Raw genomic sequence first — 22,827 nt, 5'->3', positions numbered from 1 at the left:
TCTGTTTAATTTTATGAAAGGGCTTATAAGCAGTTGTTTCAAAACAGTTTTCACTCTGTAGGGCATACCGAGTCTGTGCATTATAGAATAAATTCTCTCAGGGCTGTTCTTTGTAAAGGTATTATTTGGCTAGGACTTCCATTACATAATACCAGAGTGGGTGGCTCAAACAACCGAAATTTAATTTTTCAGCTTTGGAGGCTAGAAGCTCAAGACCACGGTGTCAGTAACTTTAGTTTCTGTAAGGGCTTATTGGCTTGAGGGTGGCTGACCTCTCCTTTTATATTCACGTGACCTCCGTTCTATGCATACATAGAAAGAATTGCATGACATTTGGCATGGTAGTTTGTGATTCCAAGGACGACCAACAGTATTTCCCACACATCATGTTCTTTCCAATGTGACTTTCAATCCCACATCAAGAAATGAAGTCAGTTTTTCATCTATTTGATCAAATTCCTGTGTTGGCTTTTTATCCTCTTTTAAGTAGTAGAATACAGTGGACCTGACATGAGGCTGTACACCTTCTAAAGTTAGGCATTAAGACATGTGCAGGTTTTTCCTCTACAGCTTGGGATGCTACCATAACAGAAGAAAGTATAAACAGCCACCTAAGGAGGCTTATGTGGAAGAGAAATGAGACCCCAACTGGCAGCCTCAGCTTAAGTCCTAGTTATTATAGACTCTGCCAAACTCTTGAATGAGAACTTTGGGCCTTCTAAACATCTTATCACCTTAGCTGATACCGCATGAAGCAGAATTTCCTACAGAATGGGAAAAACACATTGCTGTTCTTTAAGCCTCTAAATTTTTGAGTGTTTTGTTACATATAGAAAATAATAAAAATATTTTCAACTAAAATTACACTCTCATCAATAAATTTATAGAAAATAACTGTCAGCATTTATAACATAAGAAAGAAAGAAAGGAAGAAAGAATGAAAGAGGGAGTTAAAGCTGAATCCTGAACCCTGTAAAACTGTATAGCTCATTAAGAGGTGTTTTCTAATAATATTACACTTTTATATTTTATAATTATTTAATGTATAATGTATTTATGTTTTAAAAATCATAGCACTGATACTTTTATATCACAGTTCAAGAACAATTTCTAGTAACTATGTCTTTGAAAATTAAAAAAAATTCATTTAATTCAGATAGTAGTTTCATTGAAAAAAAGTAATGTAGTGTTTAATGAAAATTTGCACATATTACTATTGTATAAACTGTGGAGAAAGCACATGATAAAAGTTAAGTTAAAAAAAAAAAAGTTTAGGGGCACCTAGGTGTCTCAGTCAGTTAAGTGGCTGACTTTGGCTCAGGCCATGATCTCATGGTTCATGGGTTCAAGCCTCGAATTGGGGTCTGTGCTGACAGCTCAGAGCCTGGATCCTGCTTTGGATTCTGTGTCCCCCCCGCTCTGCCCCTTCCCACTCATGCTCTGTCTCTGTGTCTCAAAAATAAATAAACATTGAAAAAAATTTAAAGAAAACATTTTTAAAAAAGAAGTTAAAAAAATCTTAATATATGGGATGCCTGGGTGGCTCAGTCGGTTAAGCGTCCGACTTCAGCTCAGGTCATGACCTCTTGGTTTGCGAGTTTGAGCCCTGCGTCAGGCTCTGTGCTGGATCCTGCTTCGGATTCTGTGTCTCCCTCTGTCTCTGCCCCCTACCCCCCACTCACTCTGTCTCTCAAAAATAATTAAACATTAAAAAAATCTTAATATACACAAACTTCTTTTTGTACTTTTAAAATGGATAATCAGGTTCTTTAACTGCTACAGTATGGAAAGTATATATATATATATATATATATATATACGTATATATATATGTATATATATATACTTTATATATATACGTATATATATATAAAGTATATATATATTATATATATACTTTATATATAATATATATATTATATATAGAGGTTATGAAAGAATTTTATATCATAATAAAAATATTTACAACTCTCTAGAAAGTACATATTTAAAATAATTTTGCCCCTAACATATTTTAATAATGAAAACTAATAAATTACAACTTGATTTTTTTTCTTTAATGTGTATTTATTTTTGAGAGGAAGAGAAGAGAGACAGAGTGTTAGTGGGGGACGTTGAGAGAGAGGGAGACACAGAATCCAAAGCAGGATCCAGGCTCTGAGCTGTCAGCACAGAGCCCGACATGGGGCTCAAACTCACGAGCCATGAGATCATGACCTGAGCCAAAGTCGGACACTTAACCAACTGTGCCACTCACGTGCCATGCACAAATTGCAACTTTAAAAAGTAAAGGTTGAGTTAATGAGATATATATATGTCTGAAGAAGACTTGCACTAAGATTATGCAAAGAACTCTTAAAACCTAAAAAAAAATACAGAAAAGCTAAAATGGTCATAAGATTTTTAAAAATATTGTCATATTGATGTAATTTCACATTTAGAGAAGAGTTACAAAGATAGCAGAGAGTTTCTGTTCTTTTCCTCAGTTTCCCTTAACATTAACATTTTATATGGTAATAAGATATTGAAAATCTAAGAAATTACTATTGGTACTAAATTATTACCTCAAGTACATATTCTATTTGGACTTCACCAGTTTTTTCTGCTAACGTCCTTATTTCTGTTCTATGATACAATCCAGGATACCATGTTGAATTTAGGTACCATGACTCTTTATCTTTTTAGTCTCCTTACTCTTTGCTTACTCTTATTCTTAATCAGTTGCTTACTCTTTCCTTGATCTTCATGACCTTACCACTTTTATATAGAATGTATAGGGTATTGTGTAGAATGTCCCTCAATTTAGAAAACTCATGTTTTCTCATGAGTAGACTGGGACTTTGGGTTTTGGGAAGAATACCACAAAGGGGAAGTGCTTTATTTTTCTTTTTCTTTTTTTCTTTTATTTAAGTGTAGTTGTCACACAGTGTTACGTTAGTTCAGGTGTACTATATAGTGATGCAACAAGTTTGTACATAATGCTATGTTTTCCACAAGTGTAACTATCATCTGTCACCATGTAATACTATTACGGTATCATTGACTGTGTTCCTTATGCTGTGTCTTTTATTCTTGTGACTTACTCATTCCATAACTGGAAACCTGAATTTCTCACTCCCCTTCATACATTTTTCCCATCCCCTCATTACCTCCTCTCTGGAAACTATCAGTTTCTCTGTATTTATAGATCTGGTGCTGCTTTCCATTTGTTTATTATTTTTTTTTAAGATTCCACATACAAGTGAAACCATATGATATATGTATTTCTCAGTCTGACTTATTTTACTTAGCATAACACCCTGTAGGTCCATCCATGTTGTCTTAAATGGCAGTCTCATGCTTTTTCATTGCTGCATAACATTCCTGTGTGTGTGTGTGTGTGTGTGTGTGTGTGTGTTGTGCACTACAACTTCTCTATCCATTTGTCTATGGGTAGACACTTAGGTTGATTCTATATCTTGACTATTGTAAATAATGCTGCAAAAAACATAGGGATGCATATATGTTTGAATTAGTGTTTTCATTAGTTTGGGTATATATCCAATAGTGGAGTTACTGGATCATAGTGTATTTCATTGCATCATATTATGGGATACTTCATATCAACACTATTTATCACAAATGATGTTAACCTCAAACACTTTAGGTTAAGATAGCATTTTCCCAATTTTTACTGTCTAATAGTTATTGGGTGCTCCCTGCCTGTCTTTCTGCACACTGTTTGTTTGAAGTGGGCTACTAAATCCAGCCAGTGCTCAAAAGGAGGAGAAGTAGGCTCAGGCTCCTGGAGGGAAGGATATCTAAATTAATTTTTTGGAATTTTTCTGTGAAAAAACTTGACCCTTTCACTCCCCAGAAATAGGCATAAAATTTTAGTTACAATTTATGTTAATAAATGATACAGTTAACAAACATTAAAAATAGTTAACAAAAGGGGATGTTAGATTGGGTAATAAACACATGAAAATGCTCACATTGTTACAAAGGAAAAGCAAATTAAAACCATAAGTTGATACAGCTAGATATCATAGAGAAAGTTTAAAATGAAAAGACTGTTAGTAGTAAATTTTGAGAACATTTTTGGCAGGAACATAGAAAGTGTATAGCTACTTTGGTAACCCACTTTTATTTATTTATTTTTATTTTTTATTTATTTTTTATTTTTTTATATATGAAATTTATTGACAAATTGGTTTCCATACAACACCCAGTGCTCATCCCAAAAGGTGCCCTCCTCAATACCCATCACCCACCCGCCCCTCCCTCCCACCCCCCATCAACCCTCAGTTTGTTCTCAGTTTTTAACAGTCTCTTATGCTTTGGCTCTCTCCCACTCTAACGTCCTTTTTTTTTTTTTTTTTTTTTTTTTTCCCTTCCCCTCCCCCATGGGTTCCTGTTGAGTTTCTCAGGATCCACATAAGAGTGAAACCATATGGTATCTGTCTTTCTCTGTATGGCTTATTTCACTTAGCATCACACTCTCCAGTTCCATCCACGTTGCTACAAAAGGCCATATTTCATTTTTTCTCATTGCCACGTAGTATTCCATTGTGTATATAAACCACAATTTCTTTATCCATTCATCAGTTGATGGACATTTAGGCTCTTTCCATAATTTGGCTATTGTTGAGAGTGCTGCTATGAACATTGGTGCAGCCGCTCTGGAAAGCAGTGTGGAGGTTCCTCAGAAAATTAAAAATAGACCTACCCTATGACCCAGCAATAGCACTGCTAGGAATTTACCCAAGGGATACAGGAGTACTGATGCATAGGGGCAAGTGTATAGCTACTTTGGAAAACAGTGTACCTCCTAGAGAGTGAAACATCCACTTACCTAGAGATGGAGACTTCTCTCTCCTACATATCTTTTTCCCCCCAAAAGGAAAATAAAAGACATGTCTAGACAAAAAAAGTACCAAAGTGTTCACATCAGTTTTACTTTTAATAACTAAAGCTTGGTAATAACCTAAAAGTTTAATCAGCAGATGAATGAACCAACAAAATGTAATGCATCCATGCAATAGAACACTCTTCTCAGCAACAAAAAGGAACAGACTGTTGATACATGCAACAGGTGTAACTTTCAAAATCATCCTGACAGGGGAAGCTAAACATAAAACAGTGCATACCATATGATTATACACATTTTTTGTAAATCTGAGAAGATAGTGACAAAAAGGCTGTCTGAAGCCAGTGATGGGTTTGACTATAAAGGAACACGAGAAAGCTATGGGGTGACAGAAATGTTCTGTTTTGTTTTGGTGGCTTCATAAGTGTTTACATCTGGCAAAACTCACCCAACTGTACATTTTAAAGTTTGTTGCATACAAATGATATGCCATTAAAGAAAATATGACAAAGTGTATATCTTTTTCAAAATTATTTTAGGATTTACATTAATGTAAACTTTGGCAATCCCTGTAATAGACCATTATGTCTTGAAAGAAGGAAGCATGTTGTTCTGAGAAACTTCATTCTTTTGATCTCACAGGTAAATGTTAAGCCACATAATTTGTGGTCACCAAGTTAAAAGGATATTGCTTGACTGCTTAATTATTTCATTCCTTGAGTTGTGGTATATATATTTTTTATTTTTTTCATTCCCATGTCTTAATCTTACATTTATGATAGATTATTATTATTATTATTATTATTAATTATTTTAGAGAGAGAGAGCATGAGTGGGAATAAAGAGTACAGGGATAGAGAAAGAAAATCTTAAGCAGGCTCAATGCTCAGTACAGAACCCAACATAGGGATCAATGCCACTATCGTAAGAGTTGGACACTCAACTGACTGATCCACCCAGGTTCAACATCTGTTATACTTTTTTAATGATAGAACTGCTTAATCTTAATACCTTGGGAATTTGTATGTGTGATTGTAATAACGAGTTTAAATTTCTTTTCAGAATTGTAATATTCACTGTCACTTTTATGAGTTTAATGACTCAAATACCATTAATGTTCTTGTTCACATTACTAGCAGTCAATTTACACAAATTTGTCTTGGTGTCTCTTTGTACTGAACATGATTTGAATGAAAATGAACATATAAACATAGATACATATACACAAAACAAGACATTCAAACATGTGCACATACATACATATGTGTTTTTTAATCATTATCTTGGAGTCCTTTATTTTCCCTCCTCTTAGTCCATCAAAAATTACATCTATTCCTCAATAACAGGAATTGAAACTGTGACTCTGACTTGAAATGTATTAGTTTAGTTTAGGTTCAAATAGTTAAATGTTTCTTGTGAATTATGGATTATAAAACTAGGAAAGCAATATACTATGAGATAGTTCATATGGAAATCTTATCTCAAGATCTATGAATTTTGGAAATTCATAACAACATAAAGGAAATGGTATGTTGAAAACATTAATGTAATTATGACTGCTGATAAATTCTGAATATCTTCCATGAGTTACATAACTATGAATGCTTTAGAAATATCTTTGCCTCCTGAAAAATACTCTTCAGTTATTTGACATGTTATTTTAGGGAGTGATTTAGCATATAGTTCCATGTAGTTGAGATAAATTTATGAAATATATTTTATAAATATTTATTGGAGCTAAAAAACATAAGTATAATGATAAGAGAATTTTGTAGAAAGCCTTAGGAAGCTAGCTATTTGGTAACTGTAATTTTTTATAATGAGATTACTGACTTGAAGAACAAGAAGTAACTAGTTCATTCTGAAAGAATGTAACAATAATTCTTACAATCGCTTGAAAGTTATCTATTGAGGACAAAGGGCAAATGGCTACTGGGATTTAGGATTACAAATGGCACATTTTAGGTATACAAAAAAATACTAACGTCAAGGGATCAAAAAATTTGAAACAGAATAAGAGAATCATAGGAGATAAAACGATGTCATAGATTCAGTTTAAACATTACAAAGATGGCAACATAATTTTATTTCCATATTGCAATCTACATGAGAAAACTAGGCATTCAAAAACATTTTTCAGAATTTACTCAATTGCATATGTAGTATATGAATAATACAAGAATTTAACATAAAGAAATATATAGAACACAGCGTGAAAGTTTTATTTCATCCATCCTAATATCTCTGAGTCAGAGAATGGAGCCACTGTCAGCAGTTTGGTCCTCAGATTAACTATATGTGTTGAGAAATTACATATCTCAACATATGCCTATACATAGACATTCATATATTAATATACACAGATACATTATTTCTATAATAATAATAATAATAATAATAATAATAATAATAATATAAAGGTATATAAAAACCTGAAAAGGACATTAACATATACAGAATATTGCTTATATCAAAGTAGTAGATGTATAGTACTTATTTACATAAAGGATAATTTCCAAAGTTAAATGCTGATTTAAGGATGGAAATCTGCATACTCTCTATAAAGTTAAAACAATTTTTTTATTATTTAATAGAAGAAAATTTCATAATGTGATTACTTTGATTTATGCTTGCATATTAACAATCCTGAGTCTTGTGAAATATATATTAACAATTTGGATGTCACCATTTTGAATTCAAGAGTTTGCCTCAATAAAGACAAATGTGCATGCGTGTTATTAGATTCAATTCCCTGCATTACATTTATGTTGTACTTTTCACTATATTGTTTGGAATTCATCACCTCTGTGTAACTGAATTATCTCACTATTTCATGTGATCTGAGTATCACTTCTTCAGTATTTTATTTTCTCTTATTTGAAAAACACTGGACAAGAATTGATTGGTAGAAATTAACATAAAAGTTAACTTTCAAATTTAGGAACATTAAATTTTGGCAAATTCAAGGCATTGTAATTCAACATTAAATTATTCTTTGTATGAATATTTATCCTTGTTTTATTACATATAATACACGAATACTAAACAAACCCCACAGTTCTTTCAAAAATATTTTATATAATACACTGCTTTATCATATGTGTGAATAGAAAGGCAAATAATGCCACTTCTTTTAATATATTCCTTTCAAATTATGTAGAGTTAGATAGATGATAGATAAAAAAACAAACATATATAGATATGTACATTTTTTTAATTTTCTCAAATTTAGAGTTTGTCAATTGGTGGAAGAAACAGAAACCCTTGATTATGAGACATAGCACAATAACATAAAACCTTTTAATATAGGTTATTTATCTTTGAAGAAATTATTATTGAAGCATGAATATGTTCAGCATAAGAACTTACTGAAAATGAGGAAATCAATTTAAAGCATGTTAGCATGATTTAATTTTAAAATATATACTTAATTTCTACTCGTAACATTAAGCTTTACAGAGTCTGTTTCCTGGGCTTTTTCCTAACTGGGTTTCAAAATGAAATTCCTTTTAACTGAGAACCCTTGATCTGTCCTATCCAGTTTTTTTTTTTTTTTTTCTTATTACAAAACTAGCGAAAATGGACCAATTTGTTTGTTCCAAGCACTGTGTGATTATCTTTCTCCAACATGTGCACAGACATCCAGGGTATACAAAGGCTGATAAATGAGCCATTTATTTGATACAGTAATAATCAGATTTATCAGAGGCCACCCATTGGCTGGCTGCTGTACAGATGTATTAATCAGTAAGCTTTTGCTGAACTTCCACAAGAAGACAAATAGCTAAGCCCTTTCTAAAAATTTCAATTTCCTGAATTATGTAAAATGAGAGACATATTGATGAAATTTTAATCTTAGGCACCAAATGTAAGCCTTCTTACAAATCATAGCAAATTCCTTTATGAGAATATATAGAGATGATGTTAATTTTAATTTAATGTTGCACATTATGGAATAAATTATTCCATTTTCACCACTTGCATTCTCATCTGAAAATCTCATTTTTTAAAAAAGTCGCAGCTTTATTAGATTTGATCTTTGCTTTTTTTATAGATGACAATTGTCCTAAATAATTGCTCAACATATGTCATATTCATTGGCTAACAGCTTATATCTGATTTTATATCTATTGTTTTATAAATCAGTTGCAAGAAGATTTTAACTTTTAACAGGTGGGTAATAAGATTTTTAAGAAGGTAATTCAAGAATGGTTAAATAGGTCTGCCTAAGATAAACACAGGAAGAATACAACTTGAATCACAAATTAATGCTTTGATAGTTCTGGTTCGCATGTCAATATGTTATAGTATAATGCACTAGAGGTTTTAGGGAATTTAAGGGGTTATTTCAGGATAAGAATAAATAAAAATTTGAATATTAGAGGTAATTTTATTAAAAGTCCCTAGGCATTTCATAGTTAAGATTCATTTCCCCTGATCCTACCGTTCAGTTTCAGGGGCTACAACAAGTCATTCTTCCTTCCTAATTTCAATCATAACCAGTCTACTCTCTAAAGTGATTTAGCTCTCAACACCACTTCTTTGCTCCAGGCATATATTTGCCTGTGCACTGAGTCATTAAGGCAGTAGACTGGAAAATGGACCATATTCTCTAGACCCCACATATTTTAGGTGGTTTATAAAGAATAATAGATTTTAATATTATGTTAATTATTTATCTCCTTCTTTCAGACTTTATAAAAAGAACTGAATATAGATTTAACTTCATAAAATCTAAATTGTGCCACCACTGCCATCATCCATAAACACACAACTGGTGAAATAGTTTATGAGTTTTTATTCTCTGTGGTCCATAGAATAAATAAAAACAATCATACTAAATGATCAGAGATGCATGTGTCAAAGAAGAGTGATAGAAGTGACATGTATTTTTCTAAATACAAAGTAAATATTTTGAGAAAACACTTGTTCTGTTGAGCATTGGGTGGTATATGTAAGTGATGAATCACTAAATTCTACTCCTCAAACCAATATGTTAAGTAACTAAAATTTGAAAACAAACAAAATAAAAAATAAACAAAAAATATACGTGACAATACTGTACCACATAATTAGAACAAATAAAAGAATGGAACTGATCAATCATCCATCAATCATTTTGTGGAAAAAAAGAGAAATAGGCCATATATAGAGTCCCTGAAACTATTTGGAAAGAGTAAAAGTGGTCTAGCTAAAGTCAAGTCTTATATCCACCTCTGCCAAGATGCCAGGCATGCAAATGAAGACACCATATATTTTCCAGAGCAGTCTAGCTGCCCTCCGAATAGCGGCAACCTGGTGACATGGGTTGACTCCAAATGGAACAGAAGAATCACTCAGCAGAGCCATGTCCCAATTTCCAACCAAGAAAAATCATGAGCTATATTAAAATATTTGGTGGTTTTAAGGTACTAGATTTTGAGGTAGTTTGTTATTCAGTGAAATCTAACAGTGATAGAACATGGAATCAAAAGTTGTGTATTGTCGTTACGAAAAGCTAAAGGATGTGAGATTATCTTGGGACAGGATAGACATAAAAACTGGAAGATTCTCAAGGAGGCTGTTAGTAAATGTCCAAAAAATCTTGAGTAGAGTATTAGGGAAAAATGGAAGGGCCAAAGAGAGATTGTTGGTGAGGTTGTGAATAGCAGTGAGGATGCTGTTATTGGGAAGGGTAACAAGGTTACATATGCTATAGTTCAAAGCATAGTTCAAAGTGTTTGTCAACACTGTTACTTGTAATGATGTGGAACAGAGAAAGGGTACTTATTGGGCTCACGAGTCAGACTGGGGGGGGGGGTATTCTTAATTAAAATACATAATGTGCCAACTAACTTCTTCTAGTTGCTCATGATAAAATTTGAAAGGAAAAATTTGAATTAATAAAAGTAACTGTTTTCTTTAAAAGACTTTGGGGAAAAAATGAGCCAAGGCTTAATAGGTTTAAAAATAAAACTCTTACAAATCCCCAGTCTTTCCCAGCAAAATAATCTCTGAGAATCATCTTTTTTTAAGACATCAAAAAAATATAGAACCTGGGGGCTACACCAGGAATTGGCAAATTATGGCCCTTGGGCTAGCCATGTATTTTTGTAAGTAATAGAACTAGCTGCAGCCATTTATTTATATTCCATCTATGACTGTTGTGTTCCAACAGCAGTTGAATAATTGTGACAGGTTGTATGGCTTACAAGCTTAACATACTCCCTGGCCCTTTATGAAAAAGTTTGCCTACTTTTAAGCTAGAAAATAAACCTTTATGTGTTTCAAAAGTATGTCTCATAATATTTATCATGGGAGGAAAATGTGAAAGATTTGTGAAGAAATAAAATTTCTGATGGATTTTCGTGTTTTCAGATTTTTTGGCATTTCTCCCTTTACAATGTGAGGTTTGTTTCTCTTCATCTTAAATTTGGGCTACTGTATGAGTGTTTTGACTACTACAATATGGTGAAAGTGAAAATATGCCTTTTATATTTTATTTTATTTTATTTTATTGTTTTAAAAAATTTATTAACTTTTTATCTGAGTATAGTTGACACACAATATTACATTAGTTTTACATGTACAAAACAGTGATTTGACAAGTTTAAACATTATGCTATGCTCACAAGTGTAGGTACCTTCTGACATCATACAACACTATTACAATATTATTGACTGTATTCTTTATGCTATGCCCTTTATTCCCACCACACTTTCATTCTATAACTGGAAGCCTGTATCTCCACTCGCCTTCACCTGTTATGTGTGTCCCCAACCTGTCCACCCCCATCGCTCTGGCAGCCGTCAGTTTGTTCTATGTGTTTACAGGACTGATTCTGCTTTGTTTGTTTGCTTATTTGTTTCTTTTTAGATTCCACATATGAGTGAAATCATATGAGATTTTTATTTCTCAGTCTAACTTATTTCACTCCACATAGTATCTTCTAGGTCTATCCATGTTTTCTCACATAGCATGACCTCATCTTTTTTTTTATGGCTGTAACATTCCATGGTATGGTTGCCCTTAGGTTGCTTCCATATCTTGACTCTTGTAAATAATGCTGCAACAAACATAGAGGTTGTATCCTCCTGAATTAATGTTTTTGTTCTCTTTGAGTAAATATCCCCTAGTGGAATTATTAGATCACATAGTATGTCTATTTTTAATTTTTTGATAGACTTCCATACTGTTTCCACAGTTGGAAACAGTTTACATTCCCACCAAAAGTGTATAAGAGTTCCTTAAAAGACTATCTACCTTTCACATTCTGAGAGCCCTAAACCACCATGGAAGAAGTACAACTGCCCTATTACAAAACCATGTTGAAATGCTCTGAGATAACATGGAAAAGAGAGAGAAGATCCAATTACACCTAGACTTCTGGCCATCTATGTCAATACACTAGACATCTCAGTGAAAATAACTTGTATCCTTCAGACCATGTCAGCTCCCAGCTTAGTGTCACTGAGTGACAATATACGTCATTATTTGGAACTGCTAATTAATCTTCCAGGTGAGGCCAGGCCTAATTCCTGATTCACAAAATTGTTAGATATTATAAATGTTATTTTAAGCCCTTAGGTTGTGAGATGGTTTGTTGTATACCTCGTAGAACAAGGTATAACTAATTTCCATTGCAGTAATTCTAAAGGAAGAACATTGTTAAAATATTGGCACAAATTAAGACTATGTAAAACTTGATGCCACCTTTTCATAAAAAGAATGAATCAAACAAAAGAGAAACAATAAATCAAACTAAACAAAATACACTTCTCACCCCCAAAATATCTGGAGGGAGTTCAGTAGGCTGTTACATTGTAAAACATATTGTAAAAGCTGTTGCTTTATGGTGCCTGGTTGGCTCAGTCGATTATCTGACTCTTGGTTTCAGCTCAGATCAGGATTTCATGGTTCATTGGATTGAGCCCTGCATCAGGCCCTGTGCTGATGCTGCAGGGCCTGCTTGAGATTCTCTCTCTCCCTCTTTCTCTACTGCTCCCCTACTCATGCTCTCTCTCTCTCAAGATAAATAATAAACATTTAAAAAGTTATAGTTTTTCCAAACACATACACACATAACATCATGTAAGAAAAGGGCCCCGTTCTTAATAATAAAATCAAATATAAGATACCAAAGAATAAAATTTTCAATAAATGTATATGATTATAAATTTCAGAGGAATGTAAAATAATAATTGACTAAATGGGTACAAATATTTATTCTTGAGGAACATGCTGTAATAAAGGGAACTTTTCACTGAAATATAGCATATATAAATAAAATTGAAGAAATTATAAAATTCTGAATGAATATTCTTATTTAATAATCAGTCATATGAAGCAAGATAACATTGACATTTCTCATGTAAGTTCTTCTGTCCCCTCTTGATCACTTCCACTTAAAGTGAACCAAGTACATCCTGACTTCAATTCCCAAGAAGTTTTGCCTGCTTTCTTGAGGTTTATGTGATTGGAATCATTCATATGGTACTCTTTTGTGTCTCATTTATTTCCCTAAATATTTTTTCACATTGTTGCACATAGAAGTTATGCATTATTTTTCATTGTTGTAGGACAGGAGTCAACAAACTGTGGCCTTAGAGCCAATGCTAAGCCACTGACTATTTATATAAATAAAGTTTCATTGAACACTTCCAGGCTCATCTGTTTACATGTTGTCTCTGACTGCATTCATGCTACAACAGTAGAGTTGTGTGACTTCAATAAAGACAGTATTGTCCATAAAGTTAACGAATTTACTATCTAACCTCTTAAAGAAAAAGTTTATCTCTGCTCTACAAGTATCCATTGTAAAATAAATCTTAATTATCACTCTTAAAATTTATGAACAACATTTGGATTAGTTTCAGTATTTGGCCATTATTAGTTGTGCTTTTATTAATAATTTTATGTCTTTTGGGGAACATACTTACATTTCTGTTAGGTATGTACCAGAGAGAGGGATTGCAGCAAAGTAACTTTCCAAAATGGGAATGCCAATAGGTAGCACCAAACTGTACCCACCACCAATTTATGAAAGTTATTCATAACTTTCTATATTCTAGCCAGTAATAGGTATTTTTTAGTTTTCTTTTTGTTTAGTTTTAGCTATTTTATTAGAAGTGTATCTATTGTGTTTCTTTTCGTGGTAGATATAGTGTTATACATGAATAATACAAAAAATACACCCTAAACTTAGAGATAAAATATTTTATGGAAACATCTGTATACCATATATAGTGACTATAAAATGAGGCTATCATGGCATATTTCAAAAAGCAAGTATAAAGATTTTTAAAACTGCCCGAAAGTATATTTTGTTCCAGTTGATTATAGTCATGGTGTAATGTTGCATACTCTCTCTAGGGAATATACAGAAAAGGACATAGATATTGTTTCTTTGTTACATATTTTGATTTCAAAAGTTGTGCTGATAATTTTTTAACCAGTTTGCAGTATTTCGGCTATTCTTTCTATTCCTCTTAATAACATCAGTTCTCCTCTTCATCATCATTTTCTATATACCCGTTTGTTTGTTTTTACCTAGTTCCCAAGACTGTGGGCACATGACCTTTGCACAGCCTTGCTGATCATAGCACCATTTTCATGTTAGCATCTCTCTCTATGTAACCCACTGTGTCTTTTTTAAGTGTCCCTCCAGGGTTGGTTTCCTATTTTTGGCGATTCCTGATGATCCTCTTTCTCAGGGCACATTCATAAGCAGCAGTTTACAAGCTGCTGCTCTACAGTTTGTTTGAAATGACACTGTAAAGGACTGGACTGAGGGAATTTTTTTGTGGTTATTTAAATGATTCTGTCCATGTAGATAGGGAATCAGTGATCTAAAAATGTTAGAACCACCACTATAAGGACACAAATGGTCTGCCAAATGGCAATTATATCTCTGGAGACAGAAGAGCTTCACAGGAGCTCCAACTGCATATCAGCAACTAGCTAATAAACCCTTAGAGACCCAAGGCACAGGAGGGTCAGGAAAGTGTAAACATTTATGAGACTGGAAACAAGGCATGCGGCATCAACAGCTCACCTGGCTTGCCTGCATAGCAGTACGGAAGACCAGTGCAGCTTCTGTGGCATTGCTCTACCAATGCTTGGATCTCTTTGAATTTTTAAATGAAATTTTGAAATTTTATAATGAATAATAATTTTGAGGACATTTTAACATTCTTATTGTCTATTTGGAAATCTTTTTTTTTAAATTGCCCATTAAATCATGAGAACTTTATTGGGTCATCTTTTTTTAATTTATTTGCAGGACCTTTGGTTATTGTTCTTATATTCTAGATGTCACTTCTTTTTCTGGTTATGTGCATTAAAATATCATCTTCAAGTCTGTGGCTTGCTTTTCAACTCTTTAAATGTTGTATTTTGATAAACTGAAGTTTTAACTTCTAATGAACCCCAAGTTGTTAATATTTTATCTTACAGATATTTTTATGCCTTGTTTAAGAAGGCTTTATTAGTGATGGTAATCCATTGTTTTTAATTTTCCTTTTGAAGACCATTGTTTTATATTTCACATTTAATTCTGTCCTATTTGGAACAGAGTTTTGTGAGATAAAGGTAAAGCTCCAGACTAATTTTTTTTTCCCATGTGAATATCCAATTGATCCAGCCATAGTAACTGAAAAATTATTCTTTTCCAACAATGTTAGAGTTACCTTTCATAAGACACGGAGCCATACACATACAGTGTTTTAGCCAAAGAAACATAAAACCATCAGGTATAAATCTGTAGCCTGACAAGTCGGGTTTATTGACCCATGGCATAAAAGCTGAGTGCACAGCAGAGGAGTGGTGGAACATCCCATCAAACAAAGGAAAAGACAGAGTCATAAGACTTAGGGAAATGATAAAATTTAGGGGATTTTAAATAAAGTAGGGTATGAAGCCTCAAAAAAAAAAAAACACAGTGGTCTGGGTAAAGAAGTTAATATTGATTAAGAAATACATAATAGACCCAGGAATCTGTTTCATCATAAACTACAACATTAATACAGATGTAAATGTATCCAGAGACTTTTTATCTGAAACCCTGAATTGAGTTTTTAAGTTATGGATGCTTCTCAGTGCCAGAATGACTTAAATCCTCAAAGCAAAAGTGGGATGTTTTATTTTTATGAATATAACATTGAATATAACATTGAGTTTTCTGATACTCAATGATGTTAGAGAACATACTCCCTCTGTGACTAAGAATGTATTTATCATTCAAAAAAGGAGACTGTAATAATGGCTTACAATTGCAGCATGTCCTTGGGAAAAATATTATTCCCTGTAAACTTGCATCTTGATTTATCTGTGTCTGTTATTCCTACTTAGTGACTGACTTTTCAATCCAATCTAACCTTCATTTTCTCTGTTGTCCTGATAATGGTCTCTACTATTTTCCATTGGTTTACTTTTCTATCCTTGTACCATTAACACAGAATCTTAATATAGATTTTCATTTTTTTCATCCTTTTTACAAATCCTACAATAAATGTTAACATTTTCACTATTAAAATTCAATAATATTTCTGTTTCCTGCCCCTTTACCTTCTTTCATTTCTCTTTCCTCCTTACTCACAGCATAATAATAAAATAAATGTACAACTATAGGCAGATTATAGTCAATGTATTCAGGCATGTAGGGAAATAAATAATTTTACACACTTTTGTGAAGATTATAATTTATATTATCTTCATAAATAATAATTTGCTAACAAAATGTGTATGATTCAGATATACTTGAAAGGCATATATTAACAGTACGTAAGAGCATCTTTATCTGATGCAGAAGGTAATACATAACAAATATTTTAGTTTATGTATTTATAACATTTAAAGTAAATAAATATTTATCTTAATATATTATAATTGAGAATAGAGTGAAAAATGAATACTTACATTATTTTGCTTATGGTTTTTAACAAATGCAATAATATATGTTACATATATGTGTATATACATACATTTTTATATAGAAGTTTATATATAGTGTATATTATATATTAAAATATTTACATGTCATATACCATAAGTTTTTCATATTTATACTGGTCAATGGAAGAAGAAATTTTAATGATTTTGATCAGAAACAAGTGATACTTTATTTTATTCTTCATTTTTATTTTCTTAATGATTTCAGGAATAGCTTTTAATGATTCATCATTGATATATAACACCCAGTGCTCATCCCAAGTGTATCCTTAATGTTCATTGTCCATTTAGCCCATCCACCCACCCAACACCCCACCAGCAACCCTCAGTTTGTTCTCAGTACTTTAGTCTCTTGGGTTTGTCTCTCTCTCTCTTTTTATCTTATATTTGCCTCCCTTCCCCTATATTCATCTGTTTTGTTTCTTGAATTCCACATATGAGTGAAATCATGATATTTGTCTTTCTCTAACTTATTTTGCTTAGCATACTACACTATAATGCCATCCACATTGTTACAAATGGCAAGATTTCATTCTTTTTGCTGAGTAATATTCCATTATTCCATTATATGTATGTATGTATGTGTGTGTGTGTGTGTATATATATATATATATATATATATATATATATATATATAGTGTGTGTGTGATATATATATATATATATATATATATATATATATATATATCTCCCCATCTTTTTATCCATTCCTCAGTTGATGGACATTTGGGCTTTTTCCATACTTTGGCTGTTGTCAATAGTGCTGCCATAAACATTGAGATAATGTGCCCCTTTGAATTAGCATTTCTGTACCCTTTGGATAAATGCCTAGTAGTGAAATTTTTGAGTCTTAGGGTAGTTTTATTTTTAGTTTTTTGAGGAACCTTGATACAGTTTTCCTAGAATAGCTGCGCCAGTTTGCATTCCCACCAGCAGTGCAGAAGGGTTCCTCTTTCTCTGCATCTTTGCCAATATCTGTTGCTGCCTGAGTTGTTTGTTTTAGCCATTCTGACAGGTGTGAGCTTGTCTCTCATTTTGGTTTTGATTTGTATTTCCCTGATGAAATGTTGAGCATCTTTTCATGTGTCTGGTAGCCACCTGAATGTTCTCCTTGGAAGAGTGTCTATTCATGTCTTTTGCCCATTTCTTCAATGGATTATTTGTTTTTTGGGTGTTGAGTTTGATAAGTTCACTATAGATTTTAGACACTCACCCTTTATCTGATATGTCATTTGCAAATGTCTTTTCCCATTCTGTCAGTTGCCTTTTAGTTTTGCTGATTGTTTCCTTTGCTGTAAAGAAGGTTTTTATCTTGATGAGGTCCCAATAGTTCATTTTTGCTTTTATTTCCCTTGCCTCCAGGGACATGTCAAGTAAGAAGTTGCTGTGGCTGAGGTCAAAGAGGTTGTTATTGTTACCTGTTTTATACTGCAAGATTTTGACAGTTTCCTGTCTTACATTTAAATCTTTCATCCATTTTAAGTTTCTTTTTGTGTATGTTGAAGAAAGTGGTCCAGTTTCATTCTTCTGCGTGTTGCTGTCCAATTTTCCCAACATCATTTGCTGAAGACACTCTTTTGTTTTGTTTTGTTTATTGGATAGTCTTTCCTGCTTTGTCAAAAATTAGTTAGCCATGTATTTGTGGGTCTTTTTCTGGGTTCTCCATTCTGTTCCATTGATCTAGGTATCTTTTTTTTTGTACCACTACCATACTCTCTTGATGATTACAGATAATATAGTCTGTAATATAGCCTGAAGTCCTGAATTGTGATGCCTCTAGCTTTGGTTTTCTTTTTCAACATTACTTTGACTATTCGGGGTCTTTTCTATTTCCATACAAATTTTAGTATTGTTTGTAATAGCTCTTGAAGAATGCTGGTGTTATTTTGATAAGAATTGCATTGAATATGTAGATTGCTTTGGGTAGCATCAATATTTTAACAATATTTGTTCTTCCAATCCATGAGCATGGAATGTTTTTCCATTTTTTCTTTTTTTTGGTGCCTTCTTCAATTTCTTTCATAAACTTTCTATAGTTTTCAGTGTATAGATTTTCACCTTTTTGGTTTGGTTTGTTCCTAGGTAATTTGTGTTTCCTGGTATAATTGTAAATGAGATTGATCCCTTGATTTCTCTTTCTGCTGCTTTGTTATTGGTGTATAGAAATACAACTGATTTCTGTACACTGACAAAATATGTGATACTTTAAATCTGTCCTGGATTTGTTTTTATCATTAGCTTGCAGCTTTTGTATTGTAACATACAATGAATTAGAGGGAAGACACAGCATCTTAAAAGCCTATATGACCTGGCATTTCTGCTCACCATATAGGATGCTATCTTGCTCAAGCTATGGGTCTTGAGAGTCACACCAGAATTATGCAAAAACAAAATAAATAAATAAAAACTCCTTTAGAAAAGAAAATTTCTAATGTTAATTCCTATTGTGATGATGTGTGCTATCTGGAGATACCAGAGTTAGAATGTTATTTTGTATTGTGATAACTTTGGTTACCCCTGTGGAGATAAGTTTCATTCTGCTGCACAAATAAAGTTGATGAATAATGGCATTCATCTGGCAGATAATATTTTGATTAATTGTGTGACTTCAATAAAATGGTGCAATGCTTAAAATAAACTACTATAGATTCTTATAAGTTTTCAGGTAATCCTTGAGTCTCACACACACACACACACACACACACACACATTCATGTTCTCATTTTTAGTGCAGAGAATAGATTGTTTTTTAATAGTTCACTACTATAACAAAGAAATCTATAGAAATGGCAAAAAATAAATGCTGCTTAGATTGAACAAAATTATCACCATATTGTGACTGGTGATTGGACAGAAGAGATGATAGGATAACAGAAGATATGAGGCTTAATCTCTGCTTTTATGGAGAAAGAAATGTGATTCCTAGTCCCAAGAACAGGAAGTTTGGATAATTATGTTTTCTACACTAATTTATCTTATAATAGGAACTGGTAGTTGGTATTCTAATAGGATGTTTAATCATTTCAGTGATTCATATAGTAGAAGCATTCGTAAGAAATTATTTGAATTCATTTTATTCTGTATTTCATCTCCAAGCCTGACAAAAACTTGGACTGAGGTCTTGGATATTTTTTCAGTAAAGTACTGATCTACCACTGAAGGCTCAAAGGTAGAACAAGTATTTTTTGATCCTTTAGGATTTTCCACCAATTCCCTTTGACCATTCTTTGGGAATATTGTTTTAGGAGGAACAGTGGCTCAGATTTGCTGATAGTAAATCTGTGAATCATCCTTTTATAAAGAAAACTAAAATCCCAAATATTATTTTCAAAATCTTTTATTGAAATATATTTTAGTAACTTCCTGCCTTTCTGCTATTTCTCCATACTATGTGATTCTTTCTAACATGTGTATTTCATATAATAAATATGTTTGTAAAAATTTATGTGTAATTTATATTTGGATGACTTTGATAACGTTAAGAATGAATCATGTGGTCTAAACATTTATAGGGACATTATTAATCCATATTAAATGTTATATGTAATGTATCAGATAGCATACAATATTGTATTTTATTTGTATTGTATTATAAAGCTATTGCTTTGTAAATGAAAAAGCAAATGCCAAGAAAGATCAATATAATTTTGATGAAGAATAAGAAGTTGGTGGATTTCTAATATTAAGATATTTATGAAACCAGAGTAACTAATGTAATTATGTTATTGGTGCAAGGATAAACAAAGAGACTAAAAGTAACTCCATGGAAACCATCAATCTTGGTAGAAGATTGTGTTGAAGTCGTGTGCCTATTTACATAAATTGACCTCAGTTCCTGACCATGCCCAAAGACCGACTGTTGGTACCTAAACTATGATTTTTAGTCATGTATGATGCCACGGGCTTGTCATGTCAGACATCTGCAATGTAGATTGTACACCAACCCTCAAATCGTACCAAGGTATGGATTGGTTGTATATGCTTAGCTGAAAGAATACTGCTGGATCCAAGTTTTTGTCATTATAGTTCAGTTTCTGATATTTCCAGGTGAGGAGATTGTGCTTCCTTAATAATGCTGCCTAAATACTCCAGCTTGGCTGAATGTTTGGGCTCTGCTCCAGAATAGGATGGGTGATAAGAGAAAGTCTATACCTGCTTCTGCTCCTCTCTCCATGCTTCAGCAGATCTGGTGTGTAGTTTGGCCATTTGTCTTTAGTTGACAGATATATATGACCCTAGTAAAATATATTATTTTGGGGGTACCTGAGAGGCTCAGTCACTTAAGCATGAATTTAGCTTGGGTTACAGTCTCACAGTTCGTGAGTTCAAGTCCCGCATTGGGCTCTGTGCTGACAGTTCAGAGCCTGGAGCCTGCTTCAGATTCTGTCACTCTGTCTCTCTCTCCCTCCTCGCTTCCCACTCTGTCTCTCTTTCTCAAAAAGAAACATCATGTGTGTATATATATATATATTGGCCCCTGGGTGGCTCAGTTAGTTAAGCGTGTGACACTGGATTTCAGCTCAGGTCATGATCTCACAGTTCGTGAGTTTGAGCTCCTCATTGGTCTCCATGCCGACAGCAAGGAGCCTGCTTGGGATTCTCTCTTTCCCTTTCTCTGCCCCTCTCTGCTCATGTTCTCTCTTTCTCTCAAAATAAATAAATAAAACTTAAAACATTTAATATATTATTTATAAACTTTGAGGTACACAATTCATAAGAATATGTAAAGAACTTGTACCCCCCAAAAAAATAACCCATAGAAAAAAGTCAAATATATGAACACACATTTAACAGAAGAGGAACCACATATGACCGACAAAGATAAAAAGTTATGTTCAACAGTATTGGTGATAAGTTAAATATAAATCAAGACCACAACACTAAGCCATCATCACACTTTCTGTGGCAATAAATACATAAATATCGCAAGTATCAAGACTTAAGAGGATTTGAATTAACAGGTCTCTTACGTATTGACAATGGGAATATAAATTGTTACCATTACCTTGGAAAAAAGTTCAGAATTATCTCATATCTCTGAACATTTGTGTATTCTACAAGTTCAGTCTTTCATATATATATATCAACAAACGTCTCACACATTGTGTTATTTTCATTTTCCCCAGATATAGACATCAAAACAAGGATTCAAGTGCATTTGCTTTATGTGAGATGCAATCCTTAGAAACCCCAGTAGTGAAGTGAATAATTAAGACAGGGAAGGGAAGGACACAAATAAATGATACATTATCAAGGAAGTTACCACTGTAATTAAATGAGAATATATTCCTGTAGGGAAGTCTAGGGCAGTATAAAACTCTTGAGCACAAATCCCAGAAATATCTCAACTGAGAAACAAAGAAAATGAATATCTATACACTTTTCATCAGTTGTCATGTGAGCACTACCCTCTGTCTTGCTGTGTAACGGGACAGAACAGGCACCTGCTTCCAGAGAAAGGCTTTACCAAAGAAAAAAATAAGTAAAATATAATCCCTCCTAATAGTGATGTGGGAAAAAATAAACCAAGGAAAAGGAACTAGGAGTGCTGAGATTTTCAATTTTTAAAAAAGTGGTCAGTGAAGGATTCCTTTCAGTAGTGACATGTGAGCAGATACCTGAAGAAGGAGAAGGAATGAGCTCTGGAAATATATGAGAGAAAATGGCCCTAGGCAGAACCCTAATCTGTGGTTTCAGAGTTCTAAGAATGATATACAGATAAGTATGACTGGAATAAAGAGAGGAAGGTGGATGCGGAAAAAAAGAAAGAAGGAAAGAAAGAACAAAAGAAAGAAAGAAAGAAAGAAAGAAAGAAAGAAAGAAAGAAAGAAAGAAAGAAAAAGAAAGAAAAGAAAAGAAAGAAAAAGAAAGAAAGAGAAAGAAAGAAAGAGAAAGAAAGAAAGAAAAAAAGAAAGAAAGAAAGAAAGAAAGAAATCAAGGAGCTTTTGAAGGCTTCAGCACAGCACTGAAAGAAGCAGGCTTACCTTTTAAAAGGGACACTCTGGTTGTTCTGTAGTGGGGTCGAAAGAACATTCAAGAGGATTTTGCA

This window comes from Lynx rufus, unplaced genomic scaffold (genome assembly GCF_022079265.1).
Source record: "Lynx rufus isolate CCGP_SWC_20201006 ecotype Redwood Valley unplaced genomic scaffold, mLynRuf1.p SCAF_1, whole genome shotgun sequence".
Lineage (NCBI taxonomy): Eukaryota > Metazoa > Chordata > Mammalia > Carnivora > Felidae > Lynx > Lynx rufus.
This window is presented reverse-complemented; position numbering follows the sequence as displayed.